Source organism: Pleurodeles waltl, chromosome 1_1, assembly GCF_031143425.1.
Source record: "Pleurodeles waltl isolate 20211129_DDA chromosome 1_1, aPleWal1.hap1.20221129, whole genome shotgun sequence".
In the NCBI taxonomy this organism is placed as follows: domain Eukaryota; kingdom Metazoa; phylum Chordata; class Amphibia; order Caudata; family Salamandridae; genus Pleurodeles; species Pleurodeles waltl.
The window spans coordinates 673295558-673319770 of NC_090436.1; positions in this window are offsets into that span (position 1 = coordinate 673295558).

Genomic DNA, 24213 nt, shown 5'->3' on the forward strand with positions numbered 1-24213 from the left:
CTCTGGTGGCCAGGTTACTGTCCAAAGTGTCCACTCTGGCTTTCTAGACCTCCGTCCATTCTGAACTGGTCACCCAACCCAAGTCAGAAGAGACAAACTAACTTTTCCAAACTTTTCAAAAGTTATAAAACATTTTGTTGACCAATGCTTGTTTGTGGTTTCATTTAAAAGTGATAATATCTTCTAAAATCTGTATTTCCGGAACCCTCCAGTGGATGATGTTCATCTAGGTCTCTAACAATTCACAAAAATATAATCTATATTTATAAGTGGGTGTCCGATTTATTTTGTGTTGTGTGACTTTTTATTTGATTGTTTAGTGCTGTTAAGTGCTTTACACTAACTTCCTTTGCCAAGCCTTACTGCTCACAGTCACCGCTACCCAGTGTTGAGCTTAAGGTTGGGTAAACAAGCCTGACTGGACCCAAGATGGTATCTGAGGATGCACTGTAAAATAAGGTCTCACAGCCATGTCATATGCTACACCTAAATGCTCATAGATATAGATTTGTTTCTGTTTCGGTAGAAAGAACTACTCAACCATATAATTAAGTCTCATTTTATCTGTCTTAGAAAAATTCACAGTTGTTTTCAAACATGGCACTTGTGACTTTCTGTGTTACTGTTCCTCGCAGTATGTGTTGTGGCTCAGTCCACACAAATTGTTTAGGAGTGTGGGATTGGATTTTAAGTGAGATATCAATTTTGTGATCAGTTTTCTTTCTCTGAGTGTGTTGTATTGAGTTTGTGTCTTTGTGTTTATGCCAAGATAGTTTGAGTTACCCGGGGTCATGATTCAATAGATGGTGCTAGTGGTATTACAATCCTTGTGTATGTGCGGTAGGGAATGTTGTTATTTAGCTGTCTGTGTATGCTGATCCCATTGTCCTAACCTATATTACAGTTTCAGCATGAACGTTGACCAATTACAGGAGGAAGGCGGATGTTATTTCTAGGATCCAGCTAGGTATTGTACGTACCGGTAAGATTTCACAATTTTCTGCGCATCAGAATGCAAATCCCAGTGCTGCCGTCTGTGGATAACCTATCAGTCTCGTAGTTTCAGAACATTCGCCTGTTTCATTCCAGTTCCTCTTATACCAAAAGAACTGTCCTATCAGTAAGTTCATGTTAAAGCGTAAACATAAAGTTCCCGTTAAAGCGTAAACATAAAAATGACAGTAATGGAACAGCAAACACCTTCCAGTAGCCTTCATATGTAGAGCTGCTAATCGCGCTGTTTATTAACGAGATAAAGGTATGTGACATGTGCATTGCTGAGTGTCAATGTGACGTTTAGATGTTGGTGTTCTCCATTTAACCACTCCAAAATGTAGCCAGTCCAAAAATTCCAGCAGTTTTTCTTCGGTGCTCTGCCAGATGAACACCACATACATCTTGGTGAGACGGGGTAAAAGAAACCTTCAGTGTCCTAGACACCTGCCAGGAGACATCATCCTCAAAGTTAATGTTTTTGTAGCCATGGACGCTTGATCCACACACCTGCCTGTCTGTGGCCTGTGGAAATAAGAGGGCACATCTCCTGCTCTGGTTAGGCCGGTGAGCACTAGGGGTCAGCAACAGGGACACAATCACAGGACACCTGTCCCCTTATACATGCAGCACGTAAACAACAATTCTGAGACCCAACTTGTTAGAGGTGAGGTCCCACTTTATTATACTTTTTTAAAGCGTCAAATCGCCATCGATAATATATAAATATAAATAAGCTTCATCCTTTTAACATGCAGTATTACAAGCTGTTGTGTAAGAAAAAATTCTGAAACAGTAGTCCAAGTTATGAGTTGTAGTGCTTTAATCTCAAATGATATAGAGATGGTAATGAGCACAAAAGAAAGCTCAGCCAACATGTGTTTCGCCCTCTTGTGGCGACTCCACCTAGGGCTTTCTCAAGGCAAAGAGGATTATTTTGTGTAAATAGACAGTTTATACAATATTCCGTTGGAGAAATATAACATAAAGCAATCCGTATTTGAGAATCATACCATGCTGGTAAGTACTCCAATTTCTCTTCCGTCGCATCCTAGGCCGCCACCATATTGGTGAACCAATGACTTTTAAAAAGTATAGTAAAGTGGGACCTCACCTCTAACAAGCTGGATTACATATATGGGGGACCAAGGTCCAATCCCTCGGATTGAGCTCCCACAAGAAAAGTAACTATAACCATGAACTGGCATTTACACAGGAAGCTTAAACTGGACCTCCTTTTGTTCCAACAATACTGAGACGTTCTAGAGCACCGAAGGTAAAATTGCCGGCCTTTAGGTTTTAGACTTCGGACTTTATATGTGAAGTGTTTTCCCTCTTCCGTCCCCTTACAGTTCGATGCTTTCCTTTTAATTTCAAAGATGAGGCGGTATGGCTGATTTTATCCTCTTTCAAATGTAATTGCTGCTGTGTCTAATAACCCAGTACATGGAAATTACAAATGGAATCAAATCTGAAAGGATCACAATAAGGCAGAGTGGGAACAAGAATGATTTCATTTTAAAATGTCGACAAAGTGACGAAAATAGCTGTCGTTGTTTTCCGAAAAGACATCGTGTTCTGAATAAGCCCACTGCCTGTTTTTATTTTAACACTCAATTTGACTATTGATCGAAAACCAAACTTTCAAGTTTAACAATCTGCTCCATACTCCAAACTGGAATAATTTATGGACAGTACTGAAAACGATGAAAGCATCTGGAACTAGGTAATATTTATTTCTATGTTCCACTGTCCTAACTTTTCTGCAACGGGAAAACTATAAATACAAGGCGGCTACAAAAGCAAAATGAAACTTTTAAGAAAAAAGTGGACAGCAGTGACATTTTGAGTGGAAAAGTAAAAGAATATTGTAGTGCAGTTCAATAACCCACGGAACTTTTGAGATGAACATACAGTCTGCCCTGCAGGCTTCCAATCAGGCCTTCGAGGTAGTGAAATCTATTCTTCCCTCTCTTCTTTCTCAATCACCCGGCACTGAGGTCAATCAACGCTGCTTGCACCTTAACTGTAGTGTCATGATGTTAGAGAAGGCACTCCCTAATTTCCAACAGAAGGGATGTGTTGGTACTTCATCAGGCACTCTATGTGAAAGAGTTTTAGTTGAAGGACGTATATCTCCACTCAGTCCGGTGTCAGCCTACTCAATGGTCACTACACCTGCAGTGTCTGTAACAATTTGATTGCTAGCACAAAGAAATGCTAATTTACTCTGAAGTGAACGCATGTTCATATTTTTTAAATTATATTTAACTTCCCTGAGTCTCATCCTCATTTTCTACTCTTTCTGCTATATTTAGTGCTCTGAACCTTCTCCCCCTTCACTAACAGAAGATTTTCCCTTAGGGTTTCCCTTGTCTCCAGCCACTTTACACAGGGTCGGACAGGAACATTACTTAGGAAACCAGGCACTACAATAAAAGTAGCCCTATTTGTGAAATAAATAATTACAAAAAGTGAATGTGTTTGCAAATTACTACAGTTTTAAAGTTTCAAAGATAACTTGTATAAGTGGTTCGCAAGGTGTGGAGGACTGCATGGATTTGAGTTTGTGGCAGACCTCTGTTTTCATATCATGGAAATCAACAGTAAAAACCATCCCACCAGACCAAAACACAGCTCCACACAAGGGCCCACATATTGACCTGTCAGACCAGCCTTCTGGCACTGCCTGATTGCAACATAGGTCAGTCCAACCCTGATTCTGCACACCTACCCCTGCAACCTCCTTTCCTATATATACTTTCACTGCCTAGCCCTTATGCTGCTGCCCACAGCTTCTACTTGGCCTCCCTCCCTTATTCTTTTGATCCATGTTATTGACTGATCAGCACCTCAGATGAATGGTTCCTGCTTTAGAGCCAGGTCTTTCTTGGTAGGGGATCCCTTCCTCTGGACCACCGTAAGCTACCACAACCTTAAACACCTTCAAATCTCCAGCAAGCACCTGTTTTAATTAATGCTAGGACTATAAGCAGGTGTGCCAAGAACAGCTTGCATCCACAGCAGTCCCAGCTTCAGTATGTAATGGTTGATATAAATGAAAATAAATTTTAGTACAACCATATGGCCAACATAATTATGATGTCATGTCCAACGCATAATTCTCTTTTACAATTAGGGGTACTTACCATCTGATGGGGACTGCATGGACTTTTCTCTCACCATAACCGCTGTTAATCAGTTAAATGGGAGAACATATCCACATAAGCAAATACGACTGGAATTGTGACATTTCATTTTCTGATCGCAGGTTAGATACGTTCCCATTAAAGTCAGAAAAAAGAGCTGCACTAGTCCAAAAGCAGTATAAAATGCATCTGCCAGAATGCAATGAGTGATCTGATGCTAACTAGCTAGCAGTAGGTTACCTCCCCCTTGATGGTAAGCTTATCTAGTACTCATGTGGGTGACATGTCGATTAATCCGGTCTTGTGATGCACTGACAACTACTTGTGCCCGTTGTGATGAAGAAGGGCGTATTAGTGTGTTGCCTTTTAATATGTGAGATTGTATCGGTTTTTTAAATGTTTCTCTTTGTGAGTTAAGATCGTCGTTGCTCACAGGAACTGTAGTCGTATCACAAATACAAGTAACGCTCTGCGTTATCAAACAGACTGAGTTATACTGCACAGCCTGTTCTGGGATTGCACAGCAGGCTCTTTACAACACATGTCACAAAATGGGTAAACCAATTTCATGACACGGTTCCAGGGCAATAACTTCCTTGGATACATCCTTGTAATTAGAGTTGTAAGCAGACACTGCAGCTGTAAATTTAATTTATTTCAGAGTCATAAAAATTGAGCAGCACGGTTAATCGGTTCCAGCTCTATGTTAGCACATCTCTAATGTGATTTGGCAATCGATTTGCTCTCCCATTAAGAAGAAAACGTTACAAGAAAATTAGAAACAATTATGGGAGGGGGCGAAGGGGGTATAGTTGCCACGATGTTACCAGGTGATCAGGTTAATAGTGCTTGCCACATATTAATGGGGCATCAAGATTTCATATGAAAGTAATTAGGGGACGAGGCTGTCCAACAGAGATGGACTGTGATTATCTTCCCTTGTCATAGGCAGACCAGTCGTCAGGAGCCATTAAATGAAATGCAATTTCAGTCTGCGCTATCTGCGATTTGATTCTAATTAAAGAAATTTCAAACTGACCTGGCTGACACCCAGTTGACCTGGTCAAACTCTGTCAGAATAGGATCCTGATGAGTACAAAAGGCTATATTGATGTCACTGTTTAATAATCAAAATAATTAATGCTTTGGAAACAGGGGCTTAAAGTCATCCAGCATGAAATACAGCGATGTATACATTTCTGTTAATATTACATAATAGAACAAATGCAGTGTTGTCAATAAAATAAGCGTTTGGCTCACTGTACTGCTAGGAAAGCAGTGGGGGTGATTTCAAACTTAATTATCCAAAGTTTCGTTGTTTCAGTGTTGTATACTATTACATGTCCTTCTGCACTTGGGGCCCAGGAATACCTATGTGAAAATAGACATATGTATGCCCGGAGAAATCACACATTTATGTCTATCTAAAGTTAAGAGCATAAGAAAGTTTCCTGTTTTTCTTGATTCCTGTTTTGATAGCATCACTGTTTGAAAATTATACTCAATGTAAAATATGTAAAATGTGAAGAGCCTAATTTTCTGACTCAGGTCAGTGTGCAGCACTTACCATGGCAGCATGAACGCTAAGGCAGTGTTTTCTGACTTCTGTGGCATTCTTGCAAACAAGTGCAACAGTGTTTCACTTTTAACTGTGTTTAACTATGCAGACTCTTGTCCAGATTCATGACACTAGAAACCTTGCTTTCAACAGAATCAACAGGTAGAGCTGCAACTACTTGCCTTAACGTGGAGTTATCGCCATGCTTGCCACCTACCATATACTGTTGAATATGCAAAATTTTAGTAACTGGAGATTGTTAAACCTGACATCCTTGGTGTGGTCTTCCCACAAACATTTTGCATTCATCCCTCCTGTTTTTGGAATGTTGTTTTTGTTGGTATTAGGATTCTATGCACTCTACCACTGCTAACCAGTGCTGAGTGCTTGTGCTCTTTCCCTAAAACATGGTTCAATTGCTCACATCTGATTGGCATATTGCATTTACTTATAAGTCCCTAGTAAAGTGATGATCCATGTATCAAATGCCTGTAAATTAAATGCTACAAGTGGGCCTGCAGCACCCAGTAGCACATTAAAACATGCTGTATGTCTTCCACTGCACCCTGTAGTGTAATTTGAAAACTGCCATTTCAACTGTGCAAAATAAACCTTCTGCCAGGCCTACGCCTTCTTTTTTAATAAATAAATAAAAGTCACCCTTAGAGTAGGTCCCATAACCCCATAAGGCAGAGTGCATTGTGTTTAAAATGTAGGACATTGTTTTTAAGTTTTACCTGCCCTAATAGTGAAAAACTTCCAAATTCCTTTTTCACTAATGTAAGGCACATCTCCCCATTGGCTAACATTGACTTGCCTTATTACATTTAATAAATGGTAACTTCTTATTGGGAGCATGTAGAAATATCATGTTTGGACTAAAATGAATTGCGATTTTAAATCCTCTTTAATTGTGAAGTTGGATTTTAAGTCACAATTCTGAAAATGCCACCTTTAGAAAGTTGGGATTTTCTTGCCCTAACCATTTGGTGCCTGCTGCCAGTGTCCTCGGTTACATTACTTTGAATAGGTTAACTGTTGCCCTGTGTGTATTCCTCCCAGACAGTGAGACAAGGGGGCATGAGGTACTGGCATGATGGGTCATCCAGTCAGGATGGTTGGGGGCAAAGCTGTTGCCTGTCCCTCTTACATTTCAAAGTGCTTGCCTCCAGAACACATAAAAGAACCTGACAGTAGTCTTTTGTCACCCCAGACTTTTAAGAACCTAGGCAAACAAAGGTAAGTGCTTCTCCAGAAGCAGATGGGGGTAGCCAGGATTTCCACCCCCACTTCGAAGGCTGTCACCAGGTATAAATATTGGACCATCAGGACATGTCTTCAGTACATTCCTGGACCTCCGGAAGACTTCAGAAGGAGTGCCTGGACCTCCAGAGGACTGCCCTGCTGTTGAATCCTGCCTTGTACTCCCAGAAGACTGCCCTTGTACTTGAGGCCTGCCTTGCTGCTTTAACCCAGGACTGCCAGTGTGAATCCAAGAGCCAGTTGATTGGTGAGCTATATGGACATAAGAAGCTAAAGAGACCTTGAATCCTGGCCTCTGCTGAGTGAGTCTTAACCCCACAAGTTGTGCCCCCAGGACCTGGACCCTTGGAAGTGAAGTTAGAGTTTCTGCTTCTGCTCAATCCTAGAAGTTGAGTTAAGCACCAAAAGAACCTAGAGAAGATGGGGACCCACCTACCAGCTGTTCCACCCAAGGTGCATCACTGGTCAGCCTGACTTTACAGTAGCTCCTGCTACATCCTTCTCCATAGTGGCAAATCCTGTTCAGCCGGACCTTTTAGTGACAGTGTCTGGTTTTATGGAGCCTTCTTCTGCTATGGCTTGCAGCTTCATCCTGCTGGATGTTTTTGCCTTCCAAAAAAAGTTGTCTAAGTCCAATAGCAAAAATCTTCCCCAGCCTCGACAGACTCCCCATCAATGACAATAACATCATTGGCCTCGAAATCCAGCTTGGCCCCCTTGGACCTTTTTCTCACCTTTGTCAACAGCTTCACTGAAATTTTATCCAGTGTTGCCTGGGGACAACGACTCCTTCTCAGACACAGTCTTCTGCCTTGCTAGCTGAACTCTACCTTCTAGTGGACTTTTCTTCAGGATTTTTTCTAAGTCTAAAGGTAAGCTGAGACCTGGCCCAAACCACCTTATGTATCTGACTCATGCTCCATTGCAGTCAGTCTTAAGGTTTTATTTTGCCCTGTTTTCTTGTGTTTTCATACCCACAGTTAGAATCTTGATCCTTTAGGTGCCAGATTTCACTAAAAACGTTTAAAATTCATAACGTCGGTTCTACTGATTGTATGTTGTTTATTTTGGTGTCATTTTATTTATTAAACCTTTCTCTATTCTTCGAGGTTGGTTTGGGATTTTTTCCTGAGATGTGTTTTCAATTTATTACTGTTTGTTGGCTGCATATCTACTTTATCCTCTTAGCTGCTGGGCCTTCCCCCATCACAGTCCTGAGCCCTTTTTTGGCTATTTGGGGAGTTTGCGCTTAGGCCTTCATAACTTTATCTCCACATAAGCTATCGACACCAGGTTTGCGTCCTTGTTTTTCAATGTCCTAGGGATTCTAAAGGTACCCAGAGTTTATGGTTTCCCCTGGAGGAGACCAAGAAATTAGCCAAAATACAGTGAAAATGTTGTTTTTTTCAAAAAAATGGGAAAAAAGGGCTGCCGAAGAAGGCTTGTGTTTTTTTTTCCGTGAAAATGGCATCAACAGAGGGTTGCAGTGCTAAAATCATCATCTTCCCAGCTTTCAGGAACAGGCAGACTTGAATCATAAACCACATTTTTCAGCACAATTATGGCATTTTACTGGGACATACCATATTTTTACTATTTTTTGTGCTTTCAGCCTCCTTCAAGTTAGTGACAGGAATGGGTATGAAACTGATGCTGGATCCTGGAACGCTAAACAGTTCTGAAAAGCAGACAAAATTCTGAATTCAGCAAGGGTTCATTTGTTTAGCTCCTACAAGGTTTTCCTATAGAAAACAACAGCTGAAATAAAAAAATATTGAAACTGAGCAGAAAAAAACAGCCATTTTACTCCACGTTTTACTTTTTCCTGCAATGTCAGATTTTTTAAAGCAATATACTATTACGTTTATTAGACTCTTCTGGTTGTGGGGATTTATAGGGCTTGTAGGTTCATCAAGATCCCTAGGTACCCAGAGCCAAAAAATGAGCTGCACCTTGCAATGGGTTTTCAATCTATACTGGGTATACAGCAATTCATTTACTGAAATATAAAGAGTGAAAAATAAGTATCGAGAAAACCTTTGTATTACCAAAATGGGCATAAGATAAGGTGTTGAGAAGCAGTTGTTATCTGCACATCTCTGAATTCCGGCGTGCCCATACTAGCGTGGGAATTACAGGGCATTTCTCAAATTGACATCTTTTTTTTTACAAACTGTATTACATTTGGAAGGACAAAATGTAGCCCAAAAAAAAGGGCAATAACACTTGTTTTGCTATTATGTGTTTCCCCAAGTCTCCCGATACAAATGGTACCTCACTTGCATGGGTAGGCCTAAGGCTCGTGACAGGAAACGCAACATGGACACATCACATTTTTACGTTGAAATCGGACGTGTTTTTTGCAAAGTGCCTAGCTGTAGATTTTGGCCTCTAGCTCAGCCGGCACCTAGGGAAGCCTATCAAACCTGTACATTTTTGAAAACTAGACACCTGGAGGCATCCAAGATGGGGTGACTTATTGGGCTCTCACCAGGTTCTATTACCCAGAATCCTTGGCAAACCTCAAAATTTGGCAAAAAACACTTTTTCCTCACATTTCGGTGATATAAAGTTCTGGAATCTGAGAGGAGCCACAAATTTTCTTCCACCCAGCATTCCACCAAGTCTCCTGATAAAAATGGTACCTCACTTGTGTGGGTAGGCCTAGTGCCAGCAACAGGAATAGATCACACAACGATCAATGTTGGTCCTTACATGAGGCAGCTGTTGACCCTGGGGTGATCCATTCCTGACGCAGGCACTAGGTACAGGCACTCAAGTGGGGTAGTGTGTTTATCAGGACAGGTGAGGAATCACTGGGTGGTAGGAACATTGTGGATCCGAGCATATTACTGTAGTTTGTGTGCCAGAAATGAAAGAAAAAAAAGAGTTTTTATTCAACATTTCAAATTTGCAGGGTATTTTCAGTAAGAAAACTTTGGGGAATACACACATGTCACACCTCTGTGGACTCCCCCGGACGTCTAGTTTCCAGAAATGTCTGGGTTTAGTATGTTTCCCTACTTGGCCACCGAGCCCAGGACCAAAAACACAGGTGCCTGCCTTACAGAAAAAGTTTGTTTTGTGATATATAATTTTGTTGTCTCCACAATACGATTTGGGGGGTGGAATTTAGGGATGAACTAAATTGGGGAGCTCCCAAGAGAGCACTCTCTCTCTGTGCTTGCTGCTGCATTCACCTGCTCTCTGGGTTGGGCTAACCCGCTATTGTCCCGTTGCACAGACTGTGCTTGCGAAGGGACATCAGGAGAGTCAGCGCCAATGTCCTATCCCTCAGACGGTATCTCAGTATCTGCTGTCTCGGTCTCCGATCCTATGTCAGAGCTGTCACCTATAACCCGAGTGAGGGTGTGAGCAGCAGTCATCCAACGAGATGCCATCTATGCGACTGGCTAAACTGTTGCTCTTAAGCACTAGCCTAAGTCGACAGTCACAAAATTGCTGGTGTGTGTGTGATACGTGCAACAGTAGAGGTCACCTTACCGGGCTTCTTCCCTCAATCAGTACGTTCTTTCAATACACTGAAAAAACACCTTGTCACATACCAATCGTCACAGTCTTTAGCACCTCTAGCGCCCTGTCCAGCAATCATTATTGGTGCTCCCACTCCCATGTCCTCCTCCTCGGATTGCCACACTACCACCCAGCAAAAGTGCCCTTCATCTCTCCACAGCCGCCCGCACATAATTTCATTTGTATTATAGCGCAGTTAATGGCTGACTTTACTAATATACTCAGCTATTTACATAAAATAAAATACAGATTTGCTCTTTGCAGTAGGCATATAAGCCTTCTGTGCTTCTTTATGGCACCAAACGTGCCACTAGACAAAAGTCTGATCCTTATGTAGCAGAAACATAATCACAAGACTTACTTGACTTTTTTATTGCTGCCTAAAAGCTACAGTTGAAACGCGTCAGTTGAAGTATGTGCATTGCAAGCTCCAACTGCAAGACAACTGGTGGCAAATATATATATATATATATATATAGATTATTTTTATATGTGGGTCTGGTTTTCCTGGTGACCGTTCGCAGCCCCCAGGGAAACCACACATGCTTTGACAAAAGTGATCTATATATATATATATATATATATATATATATACATATATACATATATATATATATATATAATAAATATATATATGTATAAAAAATATATATATAGAGAGAGAGAGAGATATATCTATTTAGATAGATATATCTATATATATATATAAATATATATATATATATATATATATATATATATATATATATATATATATATAGTTCTATATATTGTTTTAGGAATTGTATGGTTTCCTTGGGGGCCATAATGGCCCAAAGGAAAGCCATACAAATACTAAAAAAATGGTTGCTCCAACAGGGGGTCGCCCTGCCCACGGGCGACCCCCTGTCAATTTCTTTTTGTTTTCAAATTTAGCCCCTGAGGGGGGCGTGATCCGGCGCGATCGTGCCCCCCAGGGGACACCTACCTTGAATTTAAAAAATGTGCCCCCGGGGGAGGGGAGGGGGGCCCTTTTGCTGAGGGGGCCGACCCCCACAAGTGAAATCCCGGGTGTCCAGTGGGGTTTCCTAGCCCTCGATCGTAGAAACCTGTTCAGGAAGGCCTCGTTTGAAAGGGGAGAGTCTGCCTCTTTCAAACAAGGCCTTCCTGTTTCGCCGCATACTGACGTTTCAAAGGGGCGGTTGGGGGGGCAGTGGGAGACATGGAAGATCTTCTGTGTCTTCCGGGTTTAAAAAAAAAAAAAAGTTGTGACCTGCACCAGGGAGGTAGTGCGGGCGTCGGCCAGTGGCCAACGCCCACACTAAACGGGTTAAACTTTACCTCTAAGTTAAGCCTTACTGGTCTTGTTGGACCATGACACACAGTACTCAGAGGCCAGTAACTGCACCTGCAGTGGCCAAGGCACTGATGAGGATATTTACCAGAGTGAATTTCTCCAAGGAGGTAGTATCTGAAAGTGGTACCAATTTCATGTCAGTGTACATAAAGGTCATGTGGGAAGAATGGGGAGTAACTTATATGTTCTCCATCCCTTATCATCCCTAGACCAATGAGCTTGTTGAGAGATTCAACAAGACCCTTATAGGCATGATTATGGGCCTGTTATAGCTCATGAGGCAGCAATGGGAACTCCTCTTACCATGTCTGTTGTTCACCTGCAGGGAGGGATTGTTGGTTTCAGTCCCCTTGAGCTTCTGTATGACCACCCTGTCAAAGGGGCTCTCAGCCTTTTGAAAGAGGGGTGGGAACAAGGATGCAGTTTGCTACATAACGGCTCTGGATTAAAAAACAACACTTCTGAAGAAGGCTACTGAGAGTCTGGAAGCCAACCAGAGGGCTATGAAGCTCTGGCATGACCAGAAGGCCACTCTTGTTGAGTTTCAGGCCAGTCAAAAAGTGGATTGATAGAGCCAGTGAAGCCATGGGCCTTGTTGGACGGGTGGTCCGGGTCCTATGACGGGAAGGAACATGGGGGGAGGTCACCTTATTTGTGGACCTCAAGACCCGCAGAAACTCTTTGAGGCTCCTATATGTCAATCACCTCACCCTGACCTCCTATCTTCCAAGAAGCAGGATGGGTCCGTGGAAGGTGTCGTCCCCACCCTCGCCAAGATCCATCAGCAACGGAGCGACTGTCACCACTTGCTGAGCAGTTCATCCATTTTTCCTCACTGAACCCAGGGCTCACTACTTGGTGCACTCATGATATTGACACTGGGGACTGCATGCCTGTTAAGAATAAACCTACAAGCTATCTGACAAGGTGAGGACCAGCATCAGCAAACAGATTCCAAGAAGCTGGAATGATCACCCCAACAGCTTCTGGTGTAATTCAGTGATTCTCTTACCTAAGGCAGCATCACTGGGCACCACACCAGAACTATGGTTCTGTGTGGATTACAGGGGGCACAACTCAGTCACTAAGACTGATGCTTAACCCATCCCTAGCAGATTAGCTCATTGATCAGTTGGGAGCTGCTACGTTCCTGAGCACATTTGACTTAAAATACGGATACTGGCAGATTGCCTTAATGAGGGGGCTAAGAAGAGGTTTGCATTCCCCAACCCACAGAGCCATTTCCAATTTATTTTTATTCACTTTGGGTTAAAGAATGCCCTTGCCACCTTTCAGAGGTTGGTCAACTGAGTTCTGGCTGGGATGGAGGCTTTCAGTGCTGCCTATCGAGACAACATTGTGGTCTTCAGCTCCAGTTGGGAGGACCTCATGTACCATCTCCAGGAAGTGCTTCAGGCCCTGACAAAGGCAGCCTTGACTATCAAGGCCAGTAAGTGCCAGATAGGACAGGGACCAATGACCTACTTGAGACACCAAAATGGTGGTGGCAAAGTGTAGCCCCTTCAGACCAAAATCCAAACTACCTTGGCTTGTGAGCCTCTCAAGACCCAGACAGAAGTGAGAACCTGGTTTGGTCCACCGGAAACTACAGGAGAGTTGTCTAGGGGTATGGCACTATTGTTCCCCCACCCCTCGACAGAGTTGGCTTCCATGAAGCTGCCCAGAAAGGTGATCTGGGCTGGAGGAGTGCCAAAACACTTTTGACTCATTGAAGAAAACCATGTGTACAGCAACAGTACTCAAGGCCCCTGACCTCTCCAAAGAACGCATTGTCCAAATGGATGCATCAGAGCATGGAACAGGGGCTGTTCTCCCATGGCTGAATGAAGAGGGCCTAGACCAACCTGTAGTCTTGATTAGCAGAGGGCTACTTCCCAGAGAGCAGAGATGGAGTGCAATTGAAATGTAAGACTTTGCAGTGGTCTTGACAATGAAGACGTTGGGGGTGTAGGTGTGGCAGAATGGAGCATCCTTACAGGATGAGTGGGAGAAATTACATCCAACATCCCTTGCATTTCAAAGTACTCTGCCACACATACATACAAATGAATCTGACACCAGGCCTGCCTTGTCTTTTGTCACCTCAGACTTCTTGGAGCCTTGATAGTGTGAGGGATGAACTTTCTAGAACCAGATGTGGGGGTAGTGTAGGGAATGTCCCCACTTGAAAGGCTGGAACCAGATATAAATATTAGACCTCCAGAGTCACTCATCAGTATGGTCCTGGACCTGTGGACATAACAGAAGAAAGACGGCCCTGCCACCAGTGGACTTCCCTGCATCTACCAGAGGACTGCTCTGCTCACTGAGAAGGAAGACTGCACCAGCTCCTTTCATCCTCACCTAACCTGAGTGTCTCTAAGGGTCAGTTGGCTGACCTCCTGCCTATGGTACAGGGACATATTACACTCCAGAGGCCTCCCTGCTACTGCCTAGGTGACCTGCTGCAATGCACCTGCCTGGACCAACCTGTAGTCTTGATTAGCAGGGGGCTACTTCCCAGAGAGCACAGATGGAGTGCAATTGAAATGTAAGACTTTGCAATGGTCTTGACACTGAAGACGTTGAAATCATATGTAAACGTAAACCACTGCAATACGCTACCCTATTAATATTCACTCCTCCCCTGTTACGACTCTCTCTCTCTCAAATGTCTGGAAAATTTGAAACACTGACACTAAGGACTGAGCTCTAGGGACCAGCTAATCTAGAATGAAGGGTTCAAGCTCCCCGTATTTCAAAACCTAACCATCCTCTGCTGCCATCTGAGAGACCTCTGGACACCAGTTCATGCTTGAATGGATGGATGAGTCAATGAAAGACTTATGTAGCGCATCTCCCGGTGCTAAAAGGCAAAGTCCAGGTACACGTCCCCCATCAGAGGTCTTACTGACCCCAGACAAGAGCCAGCTATTAAGGGTGTTTTTTGGAATGTGAACTCAGAAGAGATCAGGCTCAGTTCAGGAGGGAGCTCATTCAAAGCCTAAGCAGCAAGGAAAGAAAAAGCTTTACCTCTTTTTCAGACGCGCTTGAAGCATGGGATTGCCAGAAGTGGAGCAGAAGCAGAACTCAGCGCCCAGGAGGGAGTATACTGGGTGAATCTCTTGGCCAAATAACCAGGGCTGGAGAGTTACGTACAAAAAGTAGCCTGACTGCTGTATTTTGGACCACCTCTAGATGATTGACCAGGGCATAGGCTGTTCCTAAATACAGGGTATTCACGTAATCCAAACAAGAGGTGATCAGAGCATTGATCACCACTCTTCTCACGTCCAAAGCCGGGAGGGGGAGAAACTTCTTCATAGTGCAGAGCAACGTGAAGCATTGGCCTACCTCAGCAGACATCTGCGACCTAATGGAGAGGGTATTGTCTAACTTTGCCTCTAAGATTTTAACCACCAGAAATAGAGGGGACAGGGCTGGCAAGGCAGAGGACCAAAGATCTTCCCACTAGTTGGACACATGTGACCAAAATTGAAAAATGTCCATCTTCTCAGTGTTGCATTTTAGTTGGCTACTCTCCATCCAATCAGAGATGGTGCGCATACAGTCAGTGAAAGAAGCTGCAATTGAGGCATGAGAACACTTGAAGGCAAAGAGCAGCTGACTTTCATCAGCATATAAAATAATTTTGCATCCAAACGGCTCGAATACAGAAGTCAAGGGGGCAATGAGAACATTAAAGATGGTTGGGCTTAGTGAAAAGCCCTGTTAGACCCCTTGGTTAACTACCTTGACCTCCAAGAAAAAAGGAGCGAAACAGACTGATTTGCCTCTGGTGGCCAAGAATGCCTTGCACCTGTCCTACACAGTACCCACCACCACCAAGACAGAAAGACAATGCAGGAGGATAGAGTGTGGGATGGTGTCAGAGGCAGCAGACGGAAGGATCGAAGCAGCATTTTTCCCTGAGTCCAATAATAATTTAATATGGTCAGAGATTTCCAGTACTGCTGATTCTGTACTGTGACAAGGGTGAAAGCCAGATTGACTAGGATGTAATAGCTTACCTTCCTCAAGATACTCTGAAAGCTGAGCTTTGAACGTGTTTTTCTAACATTTTTGTAAAGGCTGGAAGAAGAGAGATGGGCCTAGAATTTGAGAAAATGCTAGGGCCCAACGCAGGCTTCTTAAGCAGAGAGACCACCTTAGCAATTTTCCAGGCGGCAGGCAAGACCACCGGAACGGGAGAGATTGAAGATGGTGGTGATCATTGGATTTTTTATATCCACTGGCTCAGCAAGCAGAGTAGGGGGGCATGCATCCAGAATAGAGCCTGATTTGCATTTCAGAATAGCTTTCCTGGACTGTTTCAAAGATATGGGCCTACACTAGGTAAGACTGTTGCTAATCCTGTCTAGATCTAATTGAAAGACAAAGGGGGATTTTCTGGCGTGGCAGGCAATGTTTTCAGAATGTCAGAAATTTTAGTTTAAAAAAATATTGCCAGCCCATTGCATAGCACTTGGGAAGGAATAATAGCTCTTTGGCAGGATTGCAGAGAGATGTAAGACTTTACCATCTGGAAGATGGGGCGGGAACTATTCTCGATGGAGTTGATTTTATCCCTCATAATCATGCTCTGGGCCTGTTTAAGAAAGATGGGGTAGGCTCCTTGCACCAGATGCATTTGAGCTTTTTGAATGCTTTACGTTCTTCGACCAGGTGCAAAGAGAACCACAGGGTAGAAAATCTACCCATTCTCTTTTTCCGCCTCTGTAGAGAAGCTAGCACGTCCGCTGCCCACAGAAGCCAGGTGTTTACAGTCTCTACATTTTGGTTGATAATGTTAGTCAGGCAGGAGCAGGTATTGGCAAGGAAGCCCACCCAGTCCAAGGTTTTCACCTTCTTCCACGCCCTGAAGGCAGTGCAGTCCGCCATCCTACCCTATTGACAGAGTTTAGCTGATGTCCACTTAAAGAAAATCAGATAATGGTCGGCACACAGGGCGGGCTTGGGAGGACAAACTGATAAGACAGTTGGAAAAAAATTAAGTCAATTGTGTGCCCTTCCAAGTGCGTAAGTGCCAGAACCAACTGGGATAGATTCAAAGCGAGCACATGCTCTGTAAGCAAAAATGTCAACTGGTCCTGTGGGTTGTCCCTTAGGACAGTGAAGCTGGCCCATTGCAGGAGATGAGGGGCCAGAGCTTCTTCTGCGGCCTGGGTGGCGGTAGATTAGTGCCCCTGAGAAAGAGATTTGAGCTGACAGCATAAGATGGAAGCATAGGCTCTCTGCTCCCCTTAGGTCACTGAGCTTAAAATGGAGCATGAAAATGGCTGGCTTTTTAAAGGCGATCGACACCCCGTCCTCCCCATTTATGATATCTGTCACAGTGGACCAAATAATACCCCTCAGGAATAGTCAAGGCAATGTCAAGAGCAAAAGACTCATTCAACCAAGTTTCCGTCATGAAGAGCACATCTAATGCCCTAGTACTTAGAAGGTCAAAGATGTGACAGGCATGATTGTGCAGGGAACGGACATTGATAAGAAGGACAGTCAAACTCTATCTTACAATTCAATATACAGTGCAACCCATTTGGCAACACATTAAAGATCAGAAGGCGATAGTGCTCCAGTGCCAAGAAATCCTAGCTATTATCTCAGACCAAAATAGTGGATCTCGCGCCTTAAGCTGATGGACCGACCCAACATTAATTATAGCGGATGTCAATAGTGCATGTCATAATCATCACAATAAACATCAGTAAACGAGAAATTGGCAATCTAATTTCACTGCAATGTCCACACCAGTTTCTTAAGAAGATTTGTAAAATGTATTTCCCTATATTAACAATGCTATAGTCACGAAAATAATTCTCAAACACAAATGATACATATAAAGGATCATTAACGGTTGGTTAGAACGCCTTATATATCTGAGTTTAATCAAAGCATGTAAACTAATTAATTTGAGGGTTTTAACACAACTTAATAGCACCAGGATCTGCGCCAGTGAGATAATATACATTGAAGCAATAGATCAAAGAATGTCAATATGAATCATGAGCATGTAATGATAAACTCCCTCACTAACCACTAATTAGCATAAACATGTTGGACTTCATGTAAAAGTTTTGGAAACACAAATTTACAAAAACATACTAACTCGGGTTATAACAAAAATAATGTCTGTTGGACCTGGCTTTTTGACAGGGACATCCCCAAACTTTTTGCCTCCTTCCTCCTATTTTTTTCTGACCTGTTGTTGTTGGCTTTTGACCTCTGAGCACTTTACCACTGCTAACCAGTGCTAAAGTGCATATGCTCTCTGTGTAAATTGTACTATTGATTGGTTTATCCATGATTGACTATTTAATTTACCTGTAAGTCCCTAGTAGAGTGCACTACATGTGCCTGGGGCATGTAGATTGAATGCTACTAGTGGGCCTGCAGCACTGGTTGTGCCACCCACCTCAGTAGCCCCTTAACCTTGTCTCAGGCCTGCCATTGCAAGGCCTGTGTGTGCAGTTTCACTGCCACTTCGACTTGGCATTTAAAAGTACTTGCCAAGCCTAGAACTCCCCTTTTTTTCTACATATAAGTCATCCCTAATGTGTGCCCTAGGTAACCCCTAGAGCAGGGTGCTGTGTAGGTAAAAGGCAGGACATGTACCTGTGTAGTTATATGTCCTGGTAGTGTAAAACTCCTAAATTCGTTTTTACACTACTGTGAGGCCTGCTCCCTTCATAGGCTAACATTGGGGCTGCCCTCATACACTGTTGAAGTGGCAGCTGCTGATCTGAAAGGAGCAGGAAGGTCATATTTAGTATGGCCAGAATGGTAATACAAAATCCTGCTGACTGGTGAAGTCGGATTTAATATTACTATTCTAGAAATGCCACTTTTAGAAAGTGAGCATTTCTTTGCACTAAAATCTTGTTGTGCCCTTCAATCCACGTCTGGCTAGGTTTAGTTGACAGCTCCTTGTGCATTCACTCAGACACACCCCAAACACAGGGTACTCAGCCTCACTTGCATACATCTGCATTTTGAATGGGTCTTCCTGGGCTGGGAGGGTGGAGGGCCTGCCCTCACACAAAGGACTGCCACACCCCCTACTGGGACTCTGGCAGACAGGATTGAGCTGAAAGGGAACTTGGTGCATTTCTTAGAGACTCTTTGAAATCACCCCCACTTCAAAGGCACAACTTAGTATAAAACAGGGCCTCTGCCCTACCTCATCAGACACTTGCTGGAGAAGAAACCGGAACCAGAAACTACATCCTGCCAAGAAGAACTGCCTGGCTGCTCAAAGGACTCACCTGTCTGCTTTCTCCAAAGGACTGCTGTCTTGCTGTTGCCCTGCTGCCTTGCTGAACTCTTGTCTGGCTGTGAAAGTGCTCTCCAAGGGCTTGGATAGAGCTTGCCTCCTGTTCCTTGAAGTCTCAGGACCAAAAAGACTTCTGCCTTTCACGTGGACGCTCCGTGCGCCGAACATTTCGACGCACAGCTTGTTTCGCGGCGAGAAAAACGCCGCACACCGACGCTGATCAACGCGACGCCCTCGGGACGATCGAGACTTCGACGCACAACCTCGCAAGGACAAAGCCGCCCGACTTCCAAGGAGAAATCGACGCGACGCCTACCGTGAGTGCGAAACTTTGACGCACGGCCTCGCAAGGACAACGCCGCCCGACTTCCAAGGAGAAATCGACGCGACGCCTGCCGTGAGACCAAAATTTCGACGCACGGCCTCGCAAGGACAACGCCGCCCGACTTCCAAGGAGAAATCGACGCGACGCCTACCGTGAGATCGAAACTTCGACGCGCAGCCCCGCAGAACGACGCGCAGCCGGAAAATAAGCAGGAGAATCCACGCACAGACCCGGGACATCTGGTAATCCCCGCGATCCACAAAAAGAGACTGTCTGCGCGCCGGAAAACGACGCCCGACTTCCCCGCGTGGAAAAGAACGACGCAAGTCTGTGTGTGCTGAGGAGAAATCGAGGCACACACCCCTTTTTCCACGCATCTCTTCTCCTGTGGCCCTCTGAGGAGATTTCCCACCAGAAACCAGGTACTCTGTGCTTGAAAGACACTTTATTGCTTTTTAAAAGACTTAAAGACACTTAATATCACTTTTCAGTGATATCTTTACAAATTCGTATTGCAACTTTGATCGTTTTGACCTACAAGTACCCAGATAAATATTCTATATTTTTCTAAACACTGTGTGGTGTATTTTTGTGGTGTTATACTATGGTGTTGTATGATTTATTGCACAAATGCTTTACACATTGCCTTCTAAGTTAAGCCTGACTGCTCGTGCCAAGCTACCGGAGGGTGAGCACAGGCTGATTTTGGATTGTGTGTGACTTACCCTGACTAGAGTGAGGGTTCTTGCTTGGACAGAGGGCAACCTAACTGCCAACCAAAAACCCCATTTCTAACATTGGTGATCAGCGGTGAGGATAGGACTTGTGTTTGTGCAGTGACATACAGTAGCTAAGTATTTCACTACCTACCCACAGTTGAAGGTCAACTTGATTTTTTATCTCTTTTTTGACTTTTGGTCTCTGATGTCCTCCTGGATATACTATTGATATTTTGGACTTTGGATTTTGGTTTTTGCTGGTAAGATCCTATCAGAATGGGATCGCTTACCTACTTATTCTTTTTGCCTACTGACCACCTCACTAAGGCTGACCTAAGGAAGCTTTGCAGAGAATGTGGCCTTCCTGTAGCAAAGAGATCTACTAAAGCAGAGATGCTACATGCCTACATAGTCTGGGAGGAAGACAGATGGGCAGAGAGAGAGGCAGCAAGAAACCAAATGACTAAGTACCCCTCAGAGGAGGAGGAGGACGACTCAGATGAGGAAAGAGACCCAGTGAAAAAAGAATGGCTCATGGCTCAAGCACGGTGGATGGAAGAGCTAGATGAGTTTATTGAAAGGGCTGAGGCAGCAAGTCTCTTAGCCCTGGAAGAAGAAAAGATTGCAGCTCAAGAGCTGAGCTGTAAAGAGCTGAAACTGGAGGCCGGAAGGGCTGAGTCCAGTTCAGATGGTGGCAGCAAAAATCTTGCATCTAGTACTGCTGAAGAAGGGCACAAGCCCAGAGATGTGGTACCCAACTTGAAGAAGAGAGTTGACACACCCCAGGCGGTTCAAGGGTATGAGGTAGTTCCCGTTATGCACAGGGTCCCTGAGAAGGATTGGGGAACTGGCACAGGGAGTCATATTCCTACTGGGGGGAGGGACACTTTACTGACTCTAGCAGAGAGTGACAGAGAAAAGGGTTCCCCCCTGGTGGACGTCCTGGATATAGAGTGTAGAGACATCCCAGAAGAGTTTGGGTTGAGTGTCAGGGACAGACAGATACTGTCTCACCAGTCTCAGGAGGGTGAAGTAGAGTGCTTTTCCAAGGTTGAGTTACTGGGTGGTTGGGTGAAGGGTACTGTGGTTAATACATGTGAAGGGCAGAGTGATGTAATTGCTGGAGAGCATATGTCTGGTCCTTATTTTCCAGAGCTACGCCAACACCAGGTGGAGTGTGAGTTCTCTGACCCCAGGGAACTTACAGTGGAGGCAGACTTTTGGGTGAGTACCAGAGAGTCTGAAGAGGCATTTGGGGGTGCTCCTGAAGGGAGTGGTCTAGGTGGTTCCCGACCAAGTGAGGTGGGAGAGGATTGTAGTGTCCCAGGTAGGTCTCAGAGCCTAACCTGTACCGTAGGGCTACCTTTTGAGGGAAGCCCCGCAGTGTCAGAAGAACTTGGGGGGATGACTGTAGACAGCATCCCAACAGTTCTGGTGTCTGGCAGTACCACTCCTAGTGAGGGGGTGCAGAAGTCCAGACATAGGGTTGAGAGGGGGTGGCCGACCCCAGTGGAGGATCTTGAAAGTCAGGGGTCAGCTCTGAGAGCAGAGCCCCCCAGGAATGACCCAGGTGAAACCGTTTCTGGTTTGGGGGAACCCCAGACACTGCCGGATGGGCAGAGGTCGGGAGACCTGCGCCAACCAGACTCTTGTGTGGCCCTTGGGGACGGCGTGTCCCTTGTGGGGGGTGAGAGTGCCCCCCAGGAAGTCCTGGCATGCCAGGCAAAGATTCAACCTCAGGGTGGTGACTCTGGGTTGGATAACCGGGTTCAGAGGTTAAACTTTGACCTGGTGGGGGGTAGATGTGCCCCCCAGAAAGTCCTGGAATGCCAGGCAATGGTTCAACCTCAGGGTGGTGACTCTGGGTTGGCTTACCAGGGGAAGAGGTCAAACTCTGACCGGGTGGGAGGTAGGTGTGCCTCCCAAGAAGCCCTGCTGTGCCAGGCAATTGTCCAACCTCAGGGTGTTGACTCTGGGTTGGATGGTCAGGTTCAGAGGTTAAACTCTGACCTGGTGGGGGGTAGGTGTGCCCCCCAGAAAGTCCTGGCGTGCCAGGCAGTTGTCCAACCTCAGGGTGTCGACTCTGGGTTGGATGGCCAGGTTCAGAGGTTAAACTCTGACCTGGTGGGAGGTAGGTGTGCCTCCCAGAAAGTCCTGGGGTGCCAGGCAATTGCCCAACCTCAGGGTGGTGACTCTGGGTTGGCTAACCAGGTTCAGAGGTCAAACTCTGACCTGGTGGGGGGTAGGTGTGCCCCCCAGAAAGTCCTGGTATACCAGGCAATGGTTCAACCTCAGGGTGGTGACCCTGGGTTGGAGAACCAGGCTCAGAGGTTAAACTCTGACCTGGTGGGAGGTAGGTGTGCCTCCCTGAAAGTCCTGGCCTGCCAGGCAATGGTTCAACCTCAGGGTGGTGACTCTGGGTTGGATATCCCGGTTCAGAGGTTAACCTCTGACCTGGTGGGGGGTAGGTGTGCCCCCCAGAAAGCCCTGGTGTACCAGGCAGTTGTCCAACCTCAGGATGGTGACCCTAGGTTGGAGAACCAGGTTCAGAGGTTAAACTCTGACCTGGTGGAGGGTCAGTGTGCCCTCCAGGAAGTCCTGGCATGCCAGGCGATTGTTCAACTTCAGGGTGGTGACTCTGAGTTGAATGGTCAGGTGCAGAGGTTAAACTCTGACCTGGTGGAGGGTCAGGGTGCCCTCCAGGAAGTCCTGGCGTGCCAGGCAATTGTTCAACTTCAGGGTGGTGACTCTGAGTTGAATGGGCAGGTGCAGAGGTTAAACTCTGACCTGGTGGGGGGTAGGTGTGCCTCCCAGGAAGTCCTGGTTTGCCAGGCAGTGATCCAGTCTGAGGGTACAGACCCTGGGCTGGAAGACCAGGTTCAGGGTGTCCCCCCGGACCTGGAGGGAGGGGCTACTGATAACAGTGCCCCTACCATGTTGTCTTCTGAGGAGGCCACTCCTAGTTGGAGGGTGCTGGACCCCAGAAGGGAGGGCAGGGGGAGGGAAGCCTCACCCCGGGCCCTAGTCCAACCTGAAGGTACAGGCCCCAGGTTGGAGGGCCAGTGGCAGGTTAACAGCCCTGCACTGGTGGAGGAATGGTACAGGGTGACTTCTGTAAGCACCCTGACCATGTTGGACCCTGGGGGTACCGCTCCAGGAGGGAGGGTACAAAGCCCCAGAGGGGAGGACCAGGTTCAGGCTGTCATCCCTGACCTGGTGGAAGGGAGAGTGGTTAAAGGGTGCCCAGCACCTGGGGCTACCGCCCCCCACTCTCCACAGCCACAGTGGTTGGAGAGCTTTGAGAGGCCTGGGGCCTGGCTCTCATCCCTGGCAGCTGTCAGTAATCACTGTGGCTTGCTGTCCGGGTGGACAGAGTTATCCCTGGGGAGGGGACAAGTGTCACACCCCAGGGGTAGAGTGGGCAACACCACTATGTTGGTCATGGTGGTACTATCCTGCTCCTGGGATACATCTGTGAGCAAAGTAAGGTTAGGTGCTACACAGATGGGATCCGCAGGAAAGGAGAAAGGTTCCCCATGGATGGGCTTAGTGGGCCCTGAGAGTATGGACAGAGGGATCCAATGGGAGTCAGGAAGGCGAAGAACTGGAGCATGCCCCTGCTGTTGTGGGCCTGGGTCCTTGTTCTGTCGCCTCAAACAGGGAAGTACATCAGGATAGTGATTGTTCTCCCCTGGCTTTAGGCTGGTGGGGGGTCATGTTGGACCTGGCTTTTTGACAGGGACATCCCCAAACTTTTTGCCTCCTTCCTCCTATTTTTTTCTGACCTGTTGTTGTTGGCTTTTGACCTCTGAGCACTTTACCACTGCTAACCAGTGCTAAAGTGCATATGCTCTCTGTGTAAATTGTACTATTGATTGGTTTATCCATGATTGACTATTTAATTTACCTGTAAGTCCCTAGTAGAGTGCACTACATGTGCCTGGGGCATGTAGATTGAATGCTACTAGTGGGCCTGCAGCACTGGTTGTGCCACCCACCTCAGTAGCCCCTTAACCTTGTCTCAGGCCTGCCATTGCAA